Raw genomic sequence first — 19,129 nt, forward strand, 5'->3', positions numbered from 1 at the left:
GGAGAATGCCCTTCTGAGGGAACAATTAGGGGAACGCAGAGGGGAGGGGAAGGAATCTGCGCACGCTTGTGTGCAGACGGAGGCGGGGAAGTTTGTGCACGCTTATGTGCAGACGGAGGGGGGACTCGGGGACTCGGGACCGCCAAAAGCGGGCGTCTCTGGGCCCCCTCCTTCGTTGGGAAGGGAACCCACCATTGGTGGGAAGAGAGTGAGGAAGAAAGGGCGGGGGGGCGCCTGAGGGCGTCCCCTCCTCTGCCCCCAGATTCGCGTCTGGCGCGGTGGGGGGTGAAACGAGGGGTAAGAGTGGGGTTCGGGGACCCCTTCCGCATGATGCGGGGGGGCTCCGGGACCTCATAAGAGAGGAGCTGGGGGCCCTCCTGGGGATTCCCTGGGGGACCCCCGGCACTGGGGGTGGAGGGGGCTCGTCCAAGAAGACGGGTGCCCCTCTCGTCGCCGGGCGAACATACGCTCAGGCGGCGGGAGGGAGGGATGGCCGGGGGAGGGGAGTGTTGCCTCCTCCTTCTGCAGTGAACAGGGGAGGAAATAGTGTCGCGGGGAGAGCGACACAAAAAAAGACGGGGGTGGCGCGGCTCGGTCGCCCCCCGAATACGGCGGCCGTGGTGCTGACCGCCGTGGGGGGTGATGGGGCTGTTGCCCTCACCGGGGCGATGTCGAGGGCGAGGAGCGAGATTGACCTTGCGGCCCTTGGCATCGCGTCGGTGAGGCCGAGGAGGGCGGTCACCGGGGGCCTCCTTTTGGAGATCACCGGTGACCAATGCGAAGAGAGGGCGGGGGAGCTTGCCCGAAAAATGGGCGAACTCCTCCGTGGCACCGGGGTGGTCGTCGCCTGTCCCGCCAAAAGCGCGGAGATCCGCGTTGGCGGGATGGATCCGTCGGCCACGCCGGACGAGGTGGCCACCGCGGTGGCACGGGAGGGCGGGTGTCTGCCGGGGGAGGTGCGGGTCGGGAATATCTGGACCGCGCCCTCCGGCAGACGTACCGCATGGGTGAGATGCCCGGTGGCCGCTGCCCGGAGGGTGGTGACTGCCGGAGCTGTAAGGGTGGGGTGGGCCGCGGCTAGAGTGGAGCCGCTGGCGGCCCGCCCCATGCAATGTTGGAGGTGCCTGGAGTTTGGCCATGCCAAACTCCAGTGCACGGGCGCGGTGGACCGGTCGGACCGGTGTTACCGATGTGCCGGCCGGGCCACCGCGCCGCGAGATGTGAGGGGGCGGTCGCGTGCCCCCTTTGTCTTGACGGGGGGCTTCGGGCGGACCACCGAATGGGATCCGCCCGATGTGCCCGTCGCCTGGTGGCGAGGGCGAATGGACGAGTTGCGACGGGGGGGGAAATGCTCCCCCCGCCGGCCCCCCCTGGTCCCCCTAGGGACCCGGGGGGGTGCGGCACTGGCGCCGCTGGGGGCGTAGGGGCCACGAAGAAGAGGCCGGCCCCTGGCGGCGGTCGGGATGAAGGCCCTGGCAAGAGGGCCATTGCCCCCCGCGGGGAATCTCCTGTGGGAGTGTTGGGGGGGGTGGGGGGCGATGGAGGTCGAGTGACCTCGCCCCTCCTCCCCCCCAAAGGGATGGCGGCCACTCAGGGGGAAGGTGGGCGGCGTAGTTAGTGGCCTGTTGGGGCCCGTCGTCGCTCCCCGCCCCCGATCGTGCTCCCATGCATGCATGGGGCCGCGAGGGTGGCCTTGGCCGGGACGGGGGGTTCCCCTGCGTAAGCGGGGGTCCCTCTCTTCCGGCGTCGCGGGCGTCCCGCGGGGGGGACTGGGGCTGGGGCTGACCACGGTCGGCCCTAGTCACCTCCCCCTGGGGACGCTTTGGTCCTGGTGAGGGGCGGCTTTGCCGCCTCCCGCTGGGACGGGAGGGGCCCGGTCCGGGGGATTGGGGGCGGTGGGGGCCTTTGGTCGCCGCTGCTCACCTCCCCGGTCCGGGCGAGGGGAGGAGTCTCGAGTCCCGCCTCGAGACTTCTCCCCACCGCGAGGGAAGAAAAATCCCGAGCGTCGGGCCTGGCCTTGTGGCTGGGCGGGGGCTGGCGGGGTCCATGAAGTGTGCCACTGGTGTTTCGTGGACCCCCCCAACTTAGGCCCTGAGAAGGAGACAGCGGGGTTTTTTAGTGGGTATGGGGTGACCGCAGCATGGCGGCACCACCGAGTCCCACACTCCCCCCGGAGTTCGGGAATCTCCGGGGGGGGTGCGTAATGCATTTTTCCCCGCTCAACAAAAAAAAAAGTTAGGTTAGGTTAGGTTAGGTTAGGTTAGGTTAGGTGGGGTTCTGCTCGTGGCTGCGGTGAGGGTAAGACGTGTCTATCTCGTGCTCCGCTTCTTGTACTTGTAATAAGTTTTTGAAGTGATTCTTCGTATATGTAACCCTATCCATTGGATTCCTGGTACTTTTTGCTGTAGAATAAGGTATAATTTGCATGATTAATTATATTAATTGCATATTATTTCGCATTAATCGTACTTAGACGAAAGATCTCCCGTTTTAGGGATCATCGCAGTCACGGCAGGCTCCCCTGTGACGTTCTTCCCTGTAAATCTGTTAATAATCGTCATAATTACTAACTACTTATTCTAATAATGTTGTATAGTCACTGTAAGTACCGTATTTGTTTTTAATTAATGTATTAAAAGGATGATGCAATAATTAAAAGGTATGTCGTACGTGGCATGTGCTCAAAATGGCCGTCATTCGCCGTCTTATTCATTGTTCTGGCAAGATGGCTAAACGGCGGTCACTGCGTGTAACTGTTGCGTCATCAGTATTTCCTTTCATACTCAGTGTTATTAAAGTGTGTCATTGCAGCCATGTCATACTCCACGCGGAGTTTGTTGCTCGGTAAATTTGTAAAGCAATCGGATTATTTAATCTTTTGGAAAAATATATCGAAATTAAGTGCGGTGTGCCGAATTAGTTTGAAATCTGGAACTTTCTTTGTGCTCTCACTTCCTGGAGATCATTCTTCCGCTTTGATGAGGATATATTATGGAAATTACGGAACGACTGGATGAAACTAAATATAAGGTTAAAACAATCTTTGGAAAGTATTCCCTACATATTAATGGTATGTTTTTGAATAAATTATTAATTTATTTTATTTTATTTTGTACTTTTATCTGGCAGTGGAGTGCTCAACATAAATTATTGTCTAACTTATAATTTACTGATTTATTTTATTTTATTTTAATCTATGTCATGTGGCTGTTTTTGTTCTTTATCTCATTATTTATGAAAGATCTAAAGTATTTGTAATTTCGAATCCGAAGATATGCCACTCTTTAGCAATTAGTTTCAGTTATTATTCTGTTATACGATAATTCAGATTTGCCATGTATATGTTAAACTATAGTGTCGTTACATACCATTAGCATTTCAGATGGTTAACATGATAAAGTTTGCCAGTTGCATAAAATTGATAAACTCTTATGAATTATACGCACTCTCACTGCTTCGTTATATTGATATGAATATGTTTATTTGTCTTTATTGATACATTTATTGAAAATATTGAATGTAACTGTAATACTATTCTGCCACGTTGATTCACTATATTTTATCGTAAGTTCGCAAGCTTTATATGATTATTCTCTCTTTTAATGATACTGTCTTTATTCAGTTACTATATTTACTATATCTCTTTATGTATATTTAGTCTTCTAACTTAACTATCTTATTATTGATTGACTTGCGAAATTATTGATTAATCTAAAGATTTATATTATTTGCAATCTGTGCCGTACTTTATGTCTCGTGTTCGTTATCGCATCACATTGTAGTATATGACATATAATTTTTATCTTTTATATATTTTTACATTTACGTTACGTATTTCTCAGCTCATCTTATAAGTTTCTAATTCTGTCTTTAATAAATTTTTGTTATTTAATAATTATATATTCCATAACTTAAGTTGAGTGTGAGGGAGCCACCTCCCGGTTAGTTTAGTACACGTGGTGCACACTTTGTGCCCCCTGTTACGTTTAGGTTGGCAACATGGTTCGTTCATAACCTGTTGGTACTCGACATACTTTTCTTTTAATTTTATAATACATTTGCAATTCTCAAGCATATATATATATATCGATCTAGCTAATAAGTATATTATAATTAAGTTTATATATAAAGACGTAAATTTTTTGCAGTGTGATGCTGTCCTGTAACCCTTGTACTGTGTTGTCATTGTCTTTCGATGATACAATAATTGAGGTTTTCATACCCTTATGTCTCTTATCACTGACAATTTGTTTAGTTACAAGGTAAATATTCTTATATTATATACTTATCTTACTTGCTATCATTACCAGTGACAGTACCTTTATTACTTTCAAATATAATATGTTTACATACTTATAATTACTAATTGCTATATATGTGTCGTGATTATATGTCAGGATGTTAGCCCATAAAAGCGGCTCATCCTTATCAATGTTATTTCTCATCTGTGATGGGAATTATATGTGTGTTTTATATTCATAAACATATACTATTCTACTTTCTAGAAGTGAATCAGCGTTCTGTACGCCCATTGAGCCTTATGTAATTTGGAAACCTATCAAGGATCCTCTGTTGGCGCTCTTGCCGACTCTAAGATACTATATCTCGGTGCTTGAGCACATGTGTGGGCTGTGTTGGGAGACTTATCACTCAAGCATACGATTTGTTCATCTCTTGGTTGCTGATATTGGCATATTGCAATTTGACCTTTATGCGTGGCAACGCAAGCTCGACTCACTCCTGAAGTTCAACTCAAGAATCCGTCTTCCGTACACACTCGTTTAATTAACTTTCTGCGCTCGAATCACGTTATATTTTTTGTCAGTTCTCTATTAGTATAAACAATTAGTCACTATAGCTTAACGTTAAGTCTTTAGTATTATATAAATAATCAATCCTTTGTATTCAAACAATCTTATATTTATTCTATTTTCAGTTATAATATTATTTTAACTTTAATCTACGTTACATATTTTGATGAACTGATCGACGCATTGTGTTTTTATTTTTATTTAACGAATTTGGTTTATTTAATGGATTGATTTCGTAAACACTGTACGCCGCGGGGGATATTCGTGTTAAAATAGCACTAATCCTAGCTTGCTGGTTCATTCAGTTGTCTCGGAGGCGATATAGTCATACTGGACTAGAGCATATTGAATATAGAAACTTGGATGGAGTTGCATCGCGTTACATTTCGTGTTGTCACGCCACTCTGATTGAGTGATATTTGTTGTCAAGTACTACGTTTTTATTATCATTATTTTAATCTTGTGAAAAGTCTCCGCTGCGCATTTCATAAAAATTTTATGAAATCTTTATATTCATTTGTATGTGTTATTTTGAGTTATATTGTTTGCCGATTCTTTTGACTTTCTTTCGATTTTTTGTCACTCTAGTTATTTTGGCTCTGCATTATTTTAGAGAGCTTTAGTGATTTTTTTTTTTTGCGGGAGGGAATGTAGCCTCTTTAACTCCGTAAGATTTGTTCAGGCTAAGTTTGTCTAAGATTATAAACTTCTATATGATTTTGGCCTGTCGCGATGCCTCTGTTTTGGTAATTAATATACCTTGATATACTTTGAGAAAAAACTTGTAATTAATTCTGATTGATGTCTGCCTCCCTCCTTGAAGGAGGTGAATGTGCCTCTGAAGCTGTAGCATAATTTAGATACGAGCCATTAGTGTCGAGCTCCTGTAATATTCACTACTATTAGCTATATCATTGTAAATATAGATTAAGTTTTTATAGTTAGTCTAAGCAGATTACACCTGTTAATTAGAAACAAACTTTAGTTAGGCTTACTACACTCAAACATTTTAGATGAATTGTAAGGATTACGTTTAACATTGCATATGCTATATTCTTATCTGGAACTTGACATTTAACTTATGCGCTACATGAACTATTTTTGGAAAAAGATGATACTCATAATTGAATTCATTATCGTCTGATGTTATCAAATTTTTCTTTCATTATTGAAATGTTAGAGGCACAGCGTGAATTATTTAATGTTTCTGCTTATCCTGCTGTACTGGTACTGAAGAAACTTAATACAACTTTGACGAATTTTTTATAATGGGGCGAATAAATATCGGAAATATAATCATAGAATAAGATAGGATAAGTAATACGTCTTAACTGCGTTGATTTGTACTGTTAAGCTTTTATGCATTTACATATGTGCGCAGTTTAATCTACTAACTTCAGTTGCTTTAATTTCATTTATTTATAACGAAATTTCTCAATTAGTCGGGATAATTCTGTATCTTAAGATTTATATTACATCATATGATCACTTTGTTCTTGCAAGTGCGGTATTGTCTTCTATTTTACTTGCATATTTGCGTGCTGGTATACTAAACATGGCGCGTCTTGGTGTTGTGGCTGCTCGATTTGATTGCCTTACTGTTTCAGTGAGAGCAGGGTGTGTGTTGCGACGTATACCTTTTGCAATTTCTCATTTATTATTAATCTCTTATTGTAATTTTGATGTTCTTTTAAGTCTTTTTAAATGGAATAAAGCTTTTTTTTTTTTCTTAAAGTATAGAGATAACTTCTTACACACAGTCATTGTCTACTAACTATCTTAGTTTATTTTCATATGTAAAATCTTTGTGTTGAAATGATTTAAGAATATATTATTTAGATTTGTTTTTTACTATTTAAGCATTATAAATATTGTTTCATTATTGATTATTATATTCACAACTTGGATTCCTTGCAATATTTTTGGATACAGTCTGTTGGCCACTACATATAGATTTCTTTTTAACGAATATTGCTGAAATAAATGAGATTAATATTATATTATGTAATTGAGACATGCACATGCACTCCATTGTTGTCGCTTGCAGGAGCAAACCTTTTGTCTTCGATATTATGTTTGTTAGCTTGGAAATGGCAGGGAGAATGTATTTTGTCTTCAAATTTATTAAGTATAATTTAACGTAATTACTATGATATCATATCTTGTAAGTATCATGCCTCTTGGCAGCAGCTTTCTACTCAATTAAGATATATACCAACTCTGCGGTTTTAAATTTGATATTCCTTGATTTATAAATAGATAAGTTGTTTTTGCATTCATATTCATGTACAGTTAGGATTTTTATTTTTATTTGCATTAATATATATTATCTGATAGAATAATTTTAAGTAACCAGATTATTTACTTGTACTGCAAGATTCATGCTACCCTCTTGTGCCTCATTATTAATACTATTATTTTGTCTATTTACTTACGTACTTATTTACTTACTATCTTATATTAATTAACATATTAGTTTGTACTGGCTACGTTGAATTTTGTATGAGAACGGGATGCATTATACAATGATTGTATTTTGCAATCTTTTGTGCATCCATCGACCTCTTATTATGGCCCTGATGTTCATGGCAGTTTTTCGAGCTAGAATAAATTCGCTCCTAAAACGTAAAGATGGCTCACTATGTGTCGCTATTGTTTATTACCTATATAATCCATCCGCATATATATGTTTTTATGTTAAATAATGCAAGAATTTATTATTTTGATTTGTCTTTATTATGACCAAGTATTACAAACTCAATACTTTGTTTAATTACATTTGCAATTAAATCTTTTATAATGAAATCGAGACGTAACTCGTTGCCACTGGTATATGGGTCTCTCCCTCGATGAATGTTGCTGAAACAAATAAGTTTAACATTATATTTTGTACCTGAGTAAAAACTTGTACTGAGTAATGACTGTCTACAAAGATGAATCTTTAGCCTATGATACTGATTCTATCAGACCAGTAATAGCTATAAGAGTGTACTTTGTTTATACACTTACTAAATATAATTAAGTGAAGTTACCACTGTACTCACTTATTGAGAGTATAATATCTCTTGATAGTGTTTCTCTATTTATGAGAAGTGTGTTTACTCTATGATTCTTAATTTGGCATTTCTGTTTCCATAAGTCATGTTGATTTAATTTATAGCGTTAATGTTTTAGTGAATATTTAATTTTTTATTTATTTATATAGTTTTTACTCGTTAGATACATGTTTGGCTGTTAAATTATAAACAGTTATTGACTATTATTATTTATCTATTTTATTATTAATTATCCTTCTGAGCGTTGCTGATTTATTGATCTCGATATATTATTATTATAATTTTCTCCTTCATAGGAGCATTACATGATTTGTTTGTTCATGTGTTCTCTGATGTTTATTTAATTATTATTATAATTTTTTATATTTCATTCTTGTTAGATTGTTTCTATCTTTCTTTTAATATTAATTATAATAGCGTTGTGTTAAGCTGCTCACTATTTTCTTATCTTTAGTGTATTATTTTAACTATTTATTATTATTTATGTATATACAACATGACTGGAAACATTAAGAGTTGAAGATTTAAGTAAGATTTGGAACTTTATGTGCTGGTCTGGAAGTCCGTATAGTCTTTACTAATAGCAGCGTGGTCTGAGACCTGTTTATAGAATAAAAACGTATACGTTAACTTACAATGCACTGCTGAATATACATCTCATCCAGTCGTTGAAGTCCTGAGTAATTCAGGCTCGCTCTCTTCCAGCGATATGGCTCTGAGATGTGAGTAATCCATACCGATATTTATCTGAATCTGATCTCTTGGGATACGTCATGCCACTGCATCATGAGGGAATAGCAGTGAATAGATGTCATCTCAGCTGGTCTATATCTGTTGAGAAAATGTGTAAATACAGTTTATACATAACAAACTGGTATTATAATAGCAGCAAAGAAGAACTAATATAGCCAAGAGTGAGCAATGTGATTCAAACATCACCAGAAGTCTCTCACCTGAATTTCTTCTCTTCTACTGGACGGATATCTTTTTGAACGACTGTATGGAGATTTCCCACCTCCATGCAACATTGGCGGGACAGGAGACGGTTACTCCTGCGAACAAATCAATTGTGCGCTGTACTCTGTGTATCTGGATAGTCTTTTTGTTGACGACTGTGTTGAAACTTCCCATCTCAACACAACAATGGCGGGACAGGAGAGGATAACTCCTGTCAAAAAATCAATCAAAATTATGGACAATGAGTAAATTGATTGATAATTCACCCCCCGCTGCCTCTCGGATGGTAGTGGGGCGGCCTCGTGGGGAGAACCCGCTCTCCGTGCGGTCGTCATCGCGCAACGGGACCCCTCCTGCAGTGGGAAGGCAGGAGGGTCGTGGCGCTGGAGGTCGAGTCCCTGCCTCCAGTAGGCTTTCGTTAATTGGCGTAGGGCAGGTAGGTGATGAAGTACCTGGTCAGATTAATGATCAGAGATTTGGCAGGGGTGACTCCTATCCCAAGGAGACCTCTAGCAACGTGGAGCTGGATTCGGCCAGATTCCCGGATCCTGGAATTGCGAATGTAGATAGGTCACAGGAGTATGTTGACTATCCTATGGAAAGTAGTCTCCGTAGTAAGGATAGAGAAATTGGTAACTTACCAGGATGCAGTAAGGATACTGACGGACAAACCGACGATGTGATCAGCTTAATTGAGTCAGACGATGACGTTAGCTTTGTCTCATATTCATACGCGGGCATGGAATCCTCCGCCAACTTTGGTGAGAGTCCTGCCTACTCGGCTGGTAGACCGAAGAAAAGAAGATTGGGCTCTTCGCCTAAAAACAAAGAGAAAGATCGCTTAACCATAGGACAGAAATTGGAAATTGATGATAGAAGGAACATGATAAAATTCCTTAGCGTAGCTGACGCCGGAAATCAGGTCGTGGAATGGCTTAGTGAAGTGGAGAACTGTAGGAGGAAATCTATCTCTTTGCAGGGCCCGGTCAGTAAGGTGATGAAAGTCAACCTTTGGTCGGCGAAAGGAGTAATCGAGGACATTATCTCCAGGAAAGAGGCTAGAAACAAGGATGTTATACAGGGAGTTCACTATCAGGAGCTCAAAGAAGAAATTAATAAATTAAAGGAGGAAAATAGGATGCTTAGACAGTCTGTAAAAGTACTTACGGATAAACTTAACAGCAAGAGGCCTTCTTCTGATAGCAACCCTGTGGATCGTCCAACGTACTCCGCCGTTACCAAACTTCGCTCGAACGAAGGGATGAGTAGTCGCCCTTTCGCGGCGGTACGGGAGACAACTAGAACAAAGAATACTGGTTACATTGAGAATAACGATAGATATGTTAATAAAACAGATAACAGTAGAAAGGAAAAACGGAGAATAGCGAATGAATTACTTGTCCGCTTTACGGAAGCGATGAGGTCGCTGATGTTGGATGATACGGTTGAATTGGCGAAAGATAGGACACTGAGTAGATCTGATATCCCGGAGATTCGGCGTGAAAGAGTGGAAAGGCACCTGGGATCAAGTCTGAAAATGTCACTGGCGGACAATGCGCCGGCATCTTCCTCTGATATAGGGGGAAGGGACTCGGAGAGGTGGGAAGTTCCTAGAAGAAGCAAAAGAAGAAGGCCGGGTAATGGCGTATCGGATGCGGATTTCGGGAGAGGGAATGAGCCAAATGATAGAGTAAAAGAAAATTACCCAGTCCAACAGCGTACTCCACGTCAGGCGGCTCCTAGAAGAGCCAAGCCGAAGGCGTTTTCTCCCAATACGGCGGCTGTATCTATAATAGTGGAGGATGGTGGCCCGTCATACGCTTCGATTCTTGGTAAAACTAGAGAGAATATCCCACATCAGGAGCTTGAGGGTCTAGACACTAGGGTCAGACGTGCCCTTTCGGGTGGAGTGCTCTTGGAGTTGAGAGGTACTGATTCACACAAGAAGGCCGATGCACTTGTTGAAAAGATGAGAAATGTAATAGATGATCCAAGAGTCAGGATCAATAGACCAAACAGAAATGCAGACTTAAGACTCACGGGATTTGATGACTCGGTCACGGCGGACGAGATTAGACAGCAGATCTCGGCGTCTGGATGCTGCTCCCTGGAGAGTATTAGAGTCGGTCCTATCAGGATCGCCAGAGACGGTCTTGGGATCGTATGGGTACAATGCCCACTGCAGTCTGCGCTGAAGCTTTCCGATGTTGGTAGTATAAAACTGGGATGGGTCAGGGCCGTTAGAGTGGACCTGCTCCCGACCAGGCCTGTTAGGTGCTATAAATGTTTTGCCAGAGGACACACGAGACATCGGTGTCCCAGCACGATCGACAGATCTGGCTCGTGTTTCATCTGCGGAGATCCTACGCATAAGCTAAATAGGTGCAAGTGTCGTCCGCACTGTCCTGTGTGCAGTGAGAGGGGCCTACCTGACGGACATAGGGCTGGTAGTGAGGAGTGCCCGCCAGTGTTACCCGGTCCTCTTCACAACTTAAGAGATGGATCGCTCAACGGGTCCAAATCAACGCAGGGGAAATCCTCCAGTCGTGACAATAGCACACGCGGGAATGTTACACTGAACAATCCAAACGATACTAACAATATGGACATTGAGTTCGCAAAAAATGATAATCATTCAAATTAATCTTAGATGCCCAATACAGGACTTAATATATAATATGGTTATCGTGGTAGGAATTCATGTTGTTGCCATTTTAGAATTATTGATTCTCTTTGCGAGCCGGAATACTGATAGATGGCGTGGTTATATGCCCATTTCGTGTATAGAATCACTGACGTGGAATCTTCCCTCAAAATTTAGAGTGGAGCGTTTTGCGTGTATTTATCGGAGGAGGAGGGAAGAGAATGCGGAGACTGTGACTCTCTCTCATAGCTTGGAGGAGTTAAGGAGGGAGGCAGATGGTAGGACTATTGAGGGAAACTCTTTTTTCGCGGGGGTAAGTAATGTTCGTCTGAGAAAAAGTGGATTAAGAGGCGGCCAAGAAAGAAAGAATTGGACAAATTTCATGTGTATGTGCCTTGTTAAATTTGGAGCCCTCGTTCTGGCTTTTGTGGTCTCGGTTTTCTCAATGTTTCATGTTCACTAGTAAATTTGCAGCTTACGAACACACCTGGTGTGTTCGTAAAGGGGAGGCTGCCTTGGTTCTCCGGCTAATGATTCGAGGGTGTGTTCTTATTACTTTAGGTATAACGACTCGTATTAGGCCTAACCCGGGCGGGATATTCTCCACCCCCCTTTGGAGACACACGAGGAGTGTCGTTGTCCTTGTTCCTCCCTCGGCTGAACCCTCCCATTGGAGGGGCGTATGTGTGTGTTTTTGTTGGATGACTGATTGATTGATAAGACTGAGTATATATGTGTGTGTCTTGAGATGACGATCGAGTGTGTTGCCCTTCGGGGCCAAGACCAGGGGGAGGGTTCGTGATGAGTTGTTCCGTCAACGTTCCAGGACCCTCCCCCGCCACGGTCGTTGTGTGTATAGAGGAGGTTTAGTGGGTAGGCGAGGCTGGGTGGCTTTTCGTCCGACGTGCCACCCACTCGAATCCCACACTCCCCACCAGTCGTCAGGTGGGGGTCTTGTGAAGATTCCTCCTCTCTAAACAAAAAAAAAAAAAAAAAGGTTAGGTTAGGTGACAGCTCCCCCTCGTGATGGGCCACCTTGTCGTGGTGAGGGGGCTCCCTTCTCCAATGACCACCTGTTGGCAATACCGGGGTTCTACTCCGGGAAAGCCCGGGTGCAAGGCGCAGGGTCTAAGGCCCATCGAGCGGGTGTTCCCGCAGGCGTGTCGCCGCATCGCTGAGTCTTCCTGGCGGTGCGGTAGACACATGCCATGGGGGGGGCTTGCTTCCCCCGGGAGACGGGCTGTGGGGCCGCCCGGACGTATTCCGGGGCAGGGTCCACAGTCTGGGTGCCGTCGGGGCCGCTCGGACATATTCCGAGGTCTGGGTCCGGCGGCACGGTGTGTTACGGGGCAGGTCGGGCTCCTTAGCCGGGCTAAGGCAACCGACCTAGGGGAAGGCCACCCCGAAGTTAAACCATTTTCATAATATTCATGGAAATGGACAACATAAAGGGTACAAACTTACTGGGCCAGGGGTTTCGGAGCCCCAGGTCCCGGCGTGTTAGGGGGGGTATGGTCCCGGTCTCTCCCACGTCGTCATCTTACGACGGGCGGGCAGCGGAGTTTCCGGCGAGCTCCGCTAACCTATTGGCTATCGCTGAGGATGGCTTTCTGGTGCCTGTTGGACTCTCGGTCCAAGACACCAGGTTCAGGCCATGGCCTGAGGGCGTAAATATAGGCCCTATCGAACCGGTTCCTTCGGGGGCCGTAATTACGCGGCGGTACCAGTTCCGCCGCGGTGTGATTCGGGAGACTATCCGCACGCGCTTCCGCGGTAGGATACTCTTCCGGAGAGAAGTGTCGGGCACGCTTGAGGGCTTGGCCTCCGACGTCCCGGTCTTCTTCGAGTGGAGGACTCGAGCCGGGACGTTCGATCGTGTCGACGGCGGTGGGGAGGGCTCTCCGTACTCCGTCACAGAGGAGTCGGGGGCTGAGGAGCCCCCGGTTATATCGGCGGGGTCGTCGACGCCTGCGCCGACGTTCACCCCCGTAAGAGTAAGAGGAGGGGGGGGATGAGCCCCCCACGCCTGTGGTCTGTCTGGGACCCAGGGTGGACGCGGCTTCTGACCCCCCATTTCCGGGTCCTGGAGGGGATGTGGCATCCGGTGAGGCAGCGCCAGTGCCCGCCACTGTCGAGCCGACGGTCACCTCGATTGAGGTGGTCCGTCCCCCGATTGCCGTCGTCGGAGTCCCTGGCTCTAGTGGGCTCAGGGCACTAATGGAGTCCGATTCGGCTAAAAAGAAATAGGGGCCGCACCCGCAAAGACGGGACGGCCCCTTTGCGACCCGCGTCCCCGACGGTCCTAGAGATCGAGAGGGCGCGGGTTAGTGGGGATCCTCTACCCAAGGCGGTGGGTGTTAGGAGAAAGGTTCCGCACCTCTCCGTTACTCGCCGCCTTGTGGTGGAAGAGAATATATCCTCGGACGAGGATAGGGTGGGCTCACTCCCGGTCGCTAATATGACCAGCGACCAGCGTCGGGAGTTCGAGCATTTTGCTCGTCAAATCGAGCACATGGCACCCTCCGAGGTGTCGTCGCATGCCACTCAGTGGCTGCATGAGTTGGAGGAGGACCGAAATTCCTCCTCCTCTCTTCAAGGATCCGTCTCGCGGCGGATGAAGGTGAAGCATTACCTTCTCCGAGAGGCTATCTATGCTTTATACCGGACCGTCGCGGGACGGATGGGATCTTCCTCGGATCCCGGCAAGGTCTCGTCCCTGGCCAGCGAGAATCGCTTGCTCAGGGACGAGGTGGAGCGGCTTTCCGCAGAGCTGAAGAAGACGCGAAGCGCAAATAAATATTTGCGTAGCGTCTCTCCAGCTCTGGGCTCCATCGGGGGTGTGGCCACCCGGTTAGCCGGGTCTGGTCCCCCTTTGGGCCAAGAGGCGCGCGGCGGGGAGACTCGGGGTTTCCGTCCCATCTCCCCTGTGGCGCCGCAGCAGGCCCTGGACACCGAGGTTCTCCGGGCGTTAGACCGGATGACCGAGGCTCTCCAGGGCCTGGCTGCTCGGGTGGAGGCCCTCGAAAAGAAGAGCCCCGTTCCCATCCAGCGTCCTCCACCTTCTTGGGGAACTGGTGAGAACATTGAGAGTGGTCCCTTGGGGGACATTGGGGGTGGTTCGACGCCCCCTCCCCCTCCCCCCGAGGAGATGGTTGTTTCTCCGGTGGTGGGGCCTTCGCTCCCCGTCCCGGAGCCTATTACTGGCGGCGGTGCGGCCTCTTGGTCCTCCACCGTCGTCAGATGCAGCAGCAGGAGGGTTTCGGCTGGGGGTGTTTTGCCCCCTCCTCCTCCTCCTCTCCCTCCACCCCCTCCTGCCTCTAAAGGCAAAAAGGGGGGGAAGAAGAAGGCCCGGCACGGTGCTGGTGGGACCTCGATCCCACTTACTCTTAAGCCCGGAGCTGCTGGCGGGGGTGGACCTAAGGCCTTAGGGCCTCGGTCCGTTGTCCCCCGTCAGCCAAAAAAGGGGGGCGGTGGGGCCGCGCCGGTACCGACGGGGGCTCCTGCTCCCTCGGCCGGTGTCGGTCTTCCGCGTGCCCCGAAGGCTGTCAAGCCTCCTCCCCTTCCAGCCCCCGGGGTGGTGAAGGGGAAGAAGAAGAAGAGAGATAAGGGGGGAAAGTCCCTTCCCCGCCTGTCCCCCCACCATCCCAACCTACGGGAGTTCGGAGGGCGGGCGTTATGACGCTCTCCACTGCCCGAAAACGCATCCCCCGATCCGCCGCGATCTCGGTCGCGGTGTCCGGGGACCGTCGGCTGGAGGATGTAATCGCCCGGGCGAGGGATGCCATCTCCCTTGAGGAGGTGGGCATCTCGGGCGGTATCCGTCCTCGGCGCTCGAGGGCCGGGGCCTTCCTTATGGAGATCCCCGGCGGCGCTGCTGCGGGCCCCCTTGCGGACGAATTAGCGTCTCGCATGGGGGCTCTCTTCAAGGAGGACCCAGCTGTCCGGATCGGTCGGCCCGTGCGGAGGTTTGACCTCCGCATTAGCGGGTTTGACCGATCCGTGACAGCTAAGGAGGTGGCTGACCGGATTGCGGTGGTGAATGGCTGTGAGGTCGCCGACGTCCGCACCGGTCAGCCGAGATTTGTGAGCGGCGGCTCCGGTCTTGGGACTATTTGGGCCCAATGTCCGGCAGCCGCGGCCCTTCGCGTTGCGAGAGGGCGTCGCATTGTCCTGGGCTGGGCATCGGCTCGGGTGGATCTGCTCAAGGGCACTCCGATGTTTCCGGTGCCAGGGACATATGCAGCAGAGGTGTCCGGGTCGTGGCGACCTGGCCCTCTGCTGCCATAATTGTGGGCAGGAGGGGCATGTGCGGGCGGATTGTAGAAATCCGTCCTTCTGCCCCTCCTGCAACGTGAGGGGACGTAAGTCCTCTCACGCCACCGGCGGTCCGGGCTGCGTCCCTGTTCGGGGCGTTCCCGCCCGCCCGGAGCCCCATCCCTCTGGGGATGGGGTTACCGTGGAACCCACCGTGTCGGCCACCCCTCTTAGTCAGAGATCTGGCGACGCGGTGGAGATGGAGGTGGAGGCGGCCCCGGGCAGCTCGCCCGAGGGCCCGCCAGATAAAAGGGCCCGGTGTGGGGGGGGTTCTCCTCCCTCTCCTGGGGGAGAGGTCCCTCTCCCCCAGCGGGTCCTACGTAGTCGACCTGCCCCACCGGAGCAGTAAGCTCGGGGCAGGTGGACACGTAGTTGTGTCGGGTGGCTGAGGCACCTTCTGTGGGGCATTTAATACCCCATCTATGGTGGAGTCTTAGACTCCTCGACGCGAGGGTGGCCGGGATGTGTACTGCATGTGTTCCCCGGTCACCCTCACTTTGCGTCCGCGAGCCCCTGGGAGGTTTTAGTGGGTAGGGGGGCGTGCGCTCTTTTGCGGGCGTCCCGAGCCCCACACTCCGTGCCGCTTAACGGCATTTCCCCTCAATAAAAAAAAAAGAAAAAGAAAAAAAAAAGGTTAGGTAAGATAAATTGCGCGTCGAACGCTTTCGCATTATGCGCGATACAAATAATTTGTTTGAAACATTTTGTCGTTCGCGAAGTCGACAAATTGTTTCACGGGGTCGAGACGGAATACGAACTCGCGCATTCCGCACTATCGCACCGTCATGTCGTCTTCGTTTGCACATGCTACGCAAATTTGTTGCGCTACGCAAAGAGTCGGTACATGAATTCTCACTTTTTCGGTACTTACGAGCGTCTCGTCTTGCCGCGTTTCAAAATCGTAAAATATAAACGCGACACGACCGTTTGTTTGTTCGTTCATCGCAACGTTATCATTTTCATTTTCACACACTTTTTTTTCTGTTTGCATTATCAGGGTACTTGTACCCTCGCCGGGATCTAGCTTTACAAGCAAGAGGGCGCATGAAACATAGATGATTCGACGGTTGTAACGACATGTTTTACAAAAGACCGTGTCGTATTTATGTACCGTGTTTGTACGTATAAATCGCCCGCAATCGCTACAAATTTTAACGGAATTACATATGCTCGCGCGAAATTTCCCATTATATGATTTTTCCACTCGATGATGCTCGAAACAAGAATTACCGAAAAACGTACGGTTACATGCTTCGCACCTAATTATTTCTCTATCACGATTTACGCACGGAGGTGAGGCGCGACAATGAGGGCATTTTTTTGCACAACGATGTCCCCTATCGTTTCGAAAGCTCTCGTTGCACGTTTCGCAGTAACCGCCGCGCGAACCACCTGCAGCTCTTAAATTTAATATAGGGTTATAATGACGCGAATCCTCGTAATACATTATATTGAATAGGCGATATTTAATAGGGAGGCGAATAACGCGCGACCGTCGTACCTCGGTTTTTCACCTCGGTCAAAACTACTAAAATTATAAATTATTATAGCGATATTTTCCGCGGCGAGAAACCGTTGAAAACGCTCGATTTTATTATATCCGCAACCTTCTTCAGGGATCACGATACTCGCGCTCTTCGTTAACTCACGCTGTAACGAAGAAGTCGCGTATCTTACGGATTCCCATCGTTCGTGCAATTCTCCCGTGCGCAGAGTACCACGCTCGCAGTAAATCCTCGCCGCTACGAGGGAGCGAGAAAGGCATAGATTGTCGGAATTTTTTATTTGTAAAATCGAGCATTTCGCGACGCTTTCTCATGTTAATTTATTTGATCTCCCTCGTCCCAAAGGTACCACTACGTTAAAAATGGTGAAATCCATCGCGATATCGAAATCCTCGGCGCTTTGCACTACCAAACTCACGAGTTTCCATATGTCCTCGTGAGTCAAGTCTCGCGCCGGACGAAACGAAAGACCTGCAGGGCCATGCGATAAATTTGTCGAATCGAAGGATGACCCCACGTAATCGCCCGATCTGCTCAAACGTATCGCATACGCGTGGATTTCGCGAAACACGTTTTTTAAATAATTCACGATATCGCTAGCACCTTTCGCGAGAGGACGTATCGCGAATGTCGCTTCCCTACTTAGTACTTCAAATTTTTGAAATTTACGCGAGTTTTCCGCCCGTAATACAATATAAATGAAATTTTCACTGACCGTGTCACTGTCATCGACCGCGGCATCCTCGTCGGTTAACCGGTGCTGCTGCTGCTGCTGCTGCTGCTGCTGCTGCTCATGTTGCTGCTGGTGATGCTGTTGAAGATCCGTCGAATGGTTCTGAAGCCGGTGTAAATAACGATCTTCTTGTTCTTCTTCGTGTGAAATGCCTCCTCCTGTTTGTACTGAAAATGGGAAACAAAATATTAATGATAAATATTTTAATTATACTCGATTTTTATGTTAGCGAATAGATTCCAGCATACCGAAGGTATCTCTTACTTTGAGCTTTTCCTCTTTATTTTTACAAAACTTTTATAGAGTGTATTAATCTAGCAAAAAAAAACATTTAATTATAAATTTATCGGAAAGAATAAATTATCTTAAAATTTAAAAATAATATTAAATTTACCTTTATAATTTTCCGGAGAATAGCCCGTCCGCACTGATGGAAAACCTCGATCTCTTCTTCTAAAAGCCTATCGCACATTTGCTCAAAGGCTCTTCTCCTGTTTTCATTTTCTTCGCCATCATCTTCTTCCTCGTCATCGTCATCGTCATCTTCTTCTCCTTCTCTATCTTCTTATCTTTCTTCGTCAACTTCTTCTCCTTCTTCATTTACATCTTCTTCTTGTTCTTCTTCGTTTTCCTCTTCCTCATTTTCTTCTTCTTCATATTTGGATTCATCCAGGTCGTTTGCTTGTACTAAAAAAGAAAGAAGTCGTTGTTATTATTATTATTATTATTATTATCATCTTTTTCAAGAATTAGCTAATACGAGTTTTATAACTTTTACTATTTTAAAAAATTACTCACGCGATGTGTAAATTTTGGTCGGCTTCGCTCAGAGTCGGCTCCTCATCAATATTTTCTTCCACATCTGAAACAAAATTAAGCTTTTATTAATTGAATTCGATATTCAGTGAGATAATTTTGAAAGCAATATTTGCTATTTTCTTACCTGAGCTAGATCAACCGTTGGGATACCCCCCTCCTCCTTCTCCTTAGATTGCACCTCTATCTGCATTCGCACTCGTCCTAAAGATTCGATATTTTAATTTAAAAATCTGAAAATTTAGAAATCTAGATTTTCAATTATATCAATTTTCTATTATTTTATTCACGCT

The 19,129-nt window shown here is 46.9% G+C and overlaps 1 long non-coding RNA gene across 1 annotated transcript; it reads left to right on the forward strand.

Annotated features, from left to right (window-relative positions):
* The first annotated feature begins 1,954 nt into the window (after nt 1-1,954).
* On the forward strand, nt 1,955-7,729 carry LOC148936474 (uncharacterized). Its single transcript, XR_016139482.1, has 5 exons — nt 1,955-2,414; nt 2,495-2,601; nt 2,812-3,070; nt 4,149-4,262; nt 4,506-7,729. It is a non-coding gene; the product is annotated as an uncharacterized LOC148936474 (long non-coding RNA).
* The last annotated feature ends 11,400 nt before the right edge of the window (nt 7,730-19,129 follow it).

The sequence above is a fragment of the Pogonomyrmex barbatus genome, unplaced genomic scaffold, assembly GCF_055798465.1.
Source record: "Pogonomyrmex barbatus isolate J1 unplaced genomic scaffold, ASM5579846v1 scaffold21, whole genome shotgun sequence".
NCBI lineage: Eukaryota > Metazoa > Arthropoda > Insecta > Hymenoptera > Formicidae > Pogonomyrmex > Pogonomyrmex barbatus.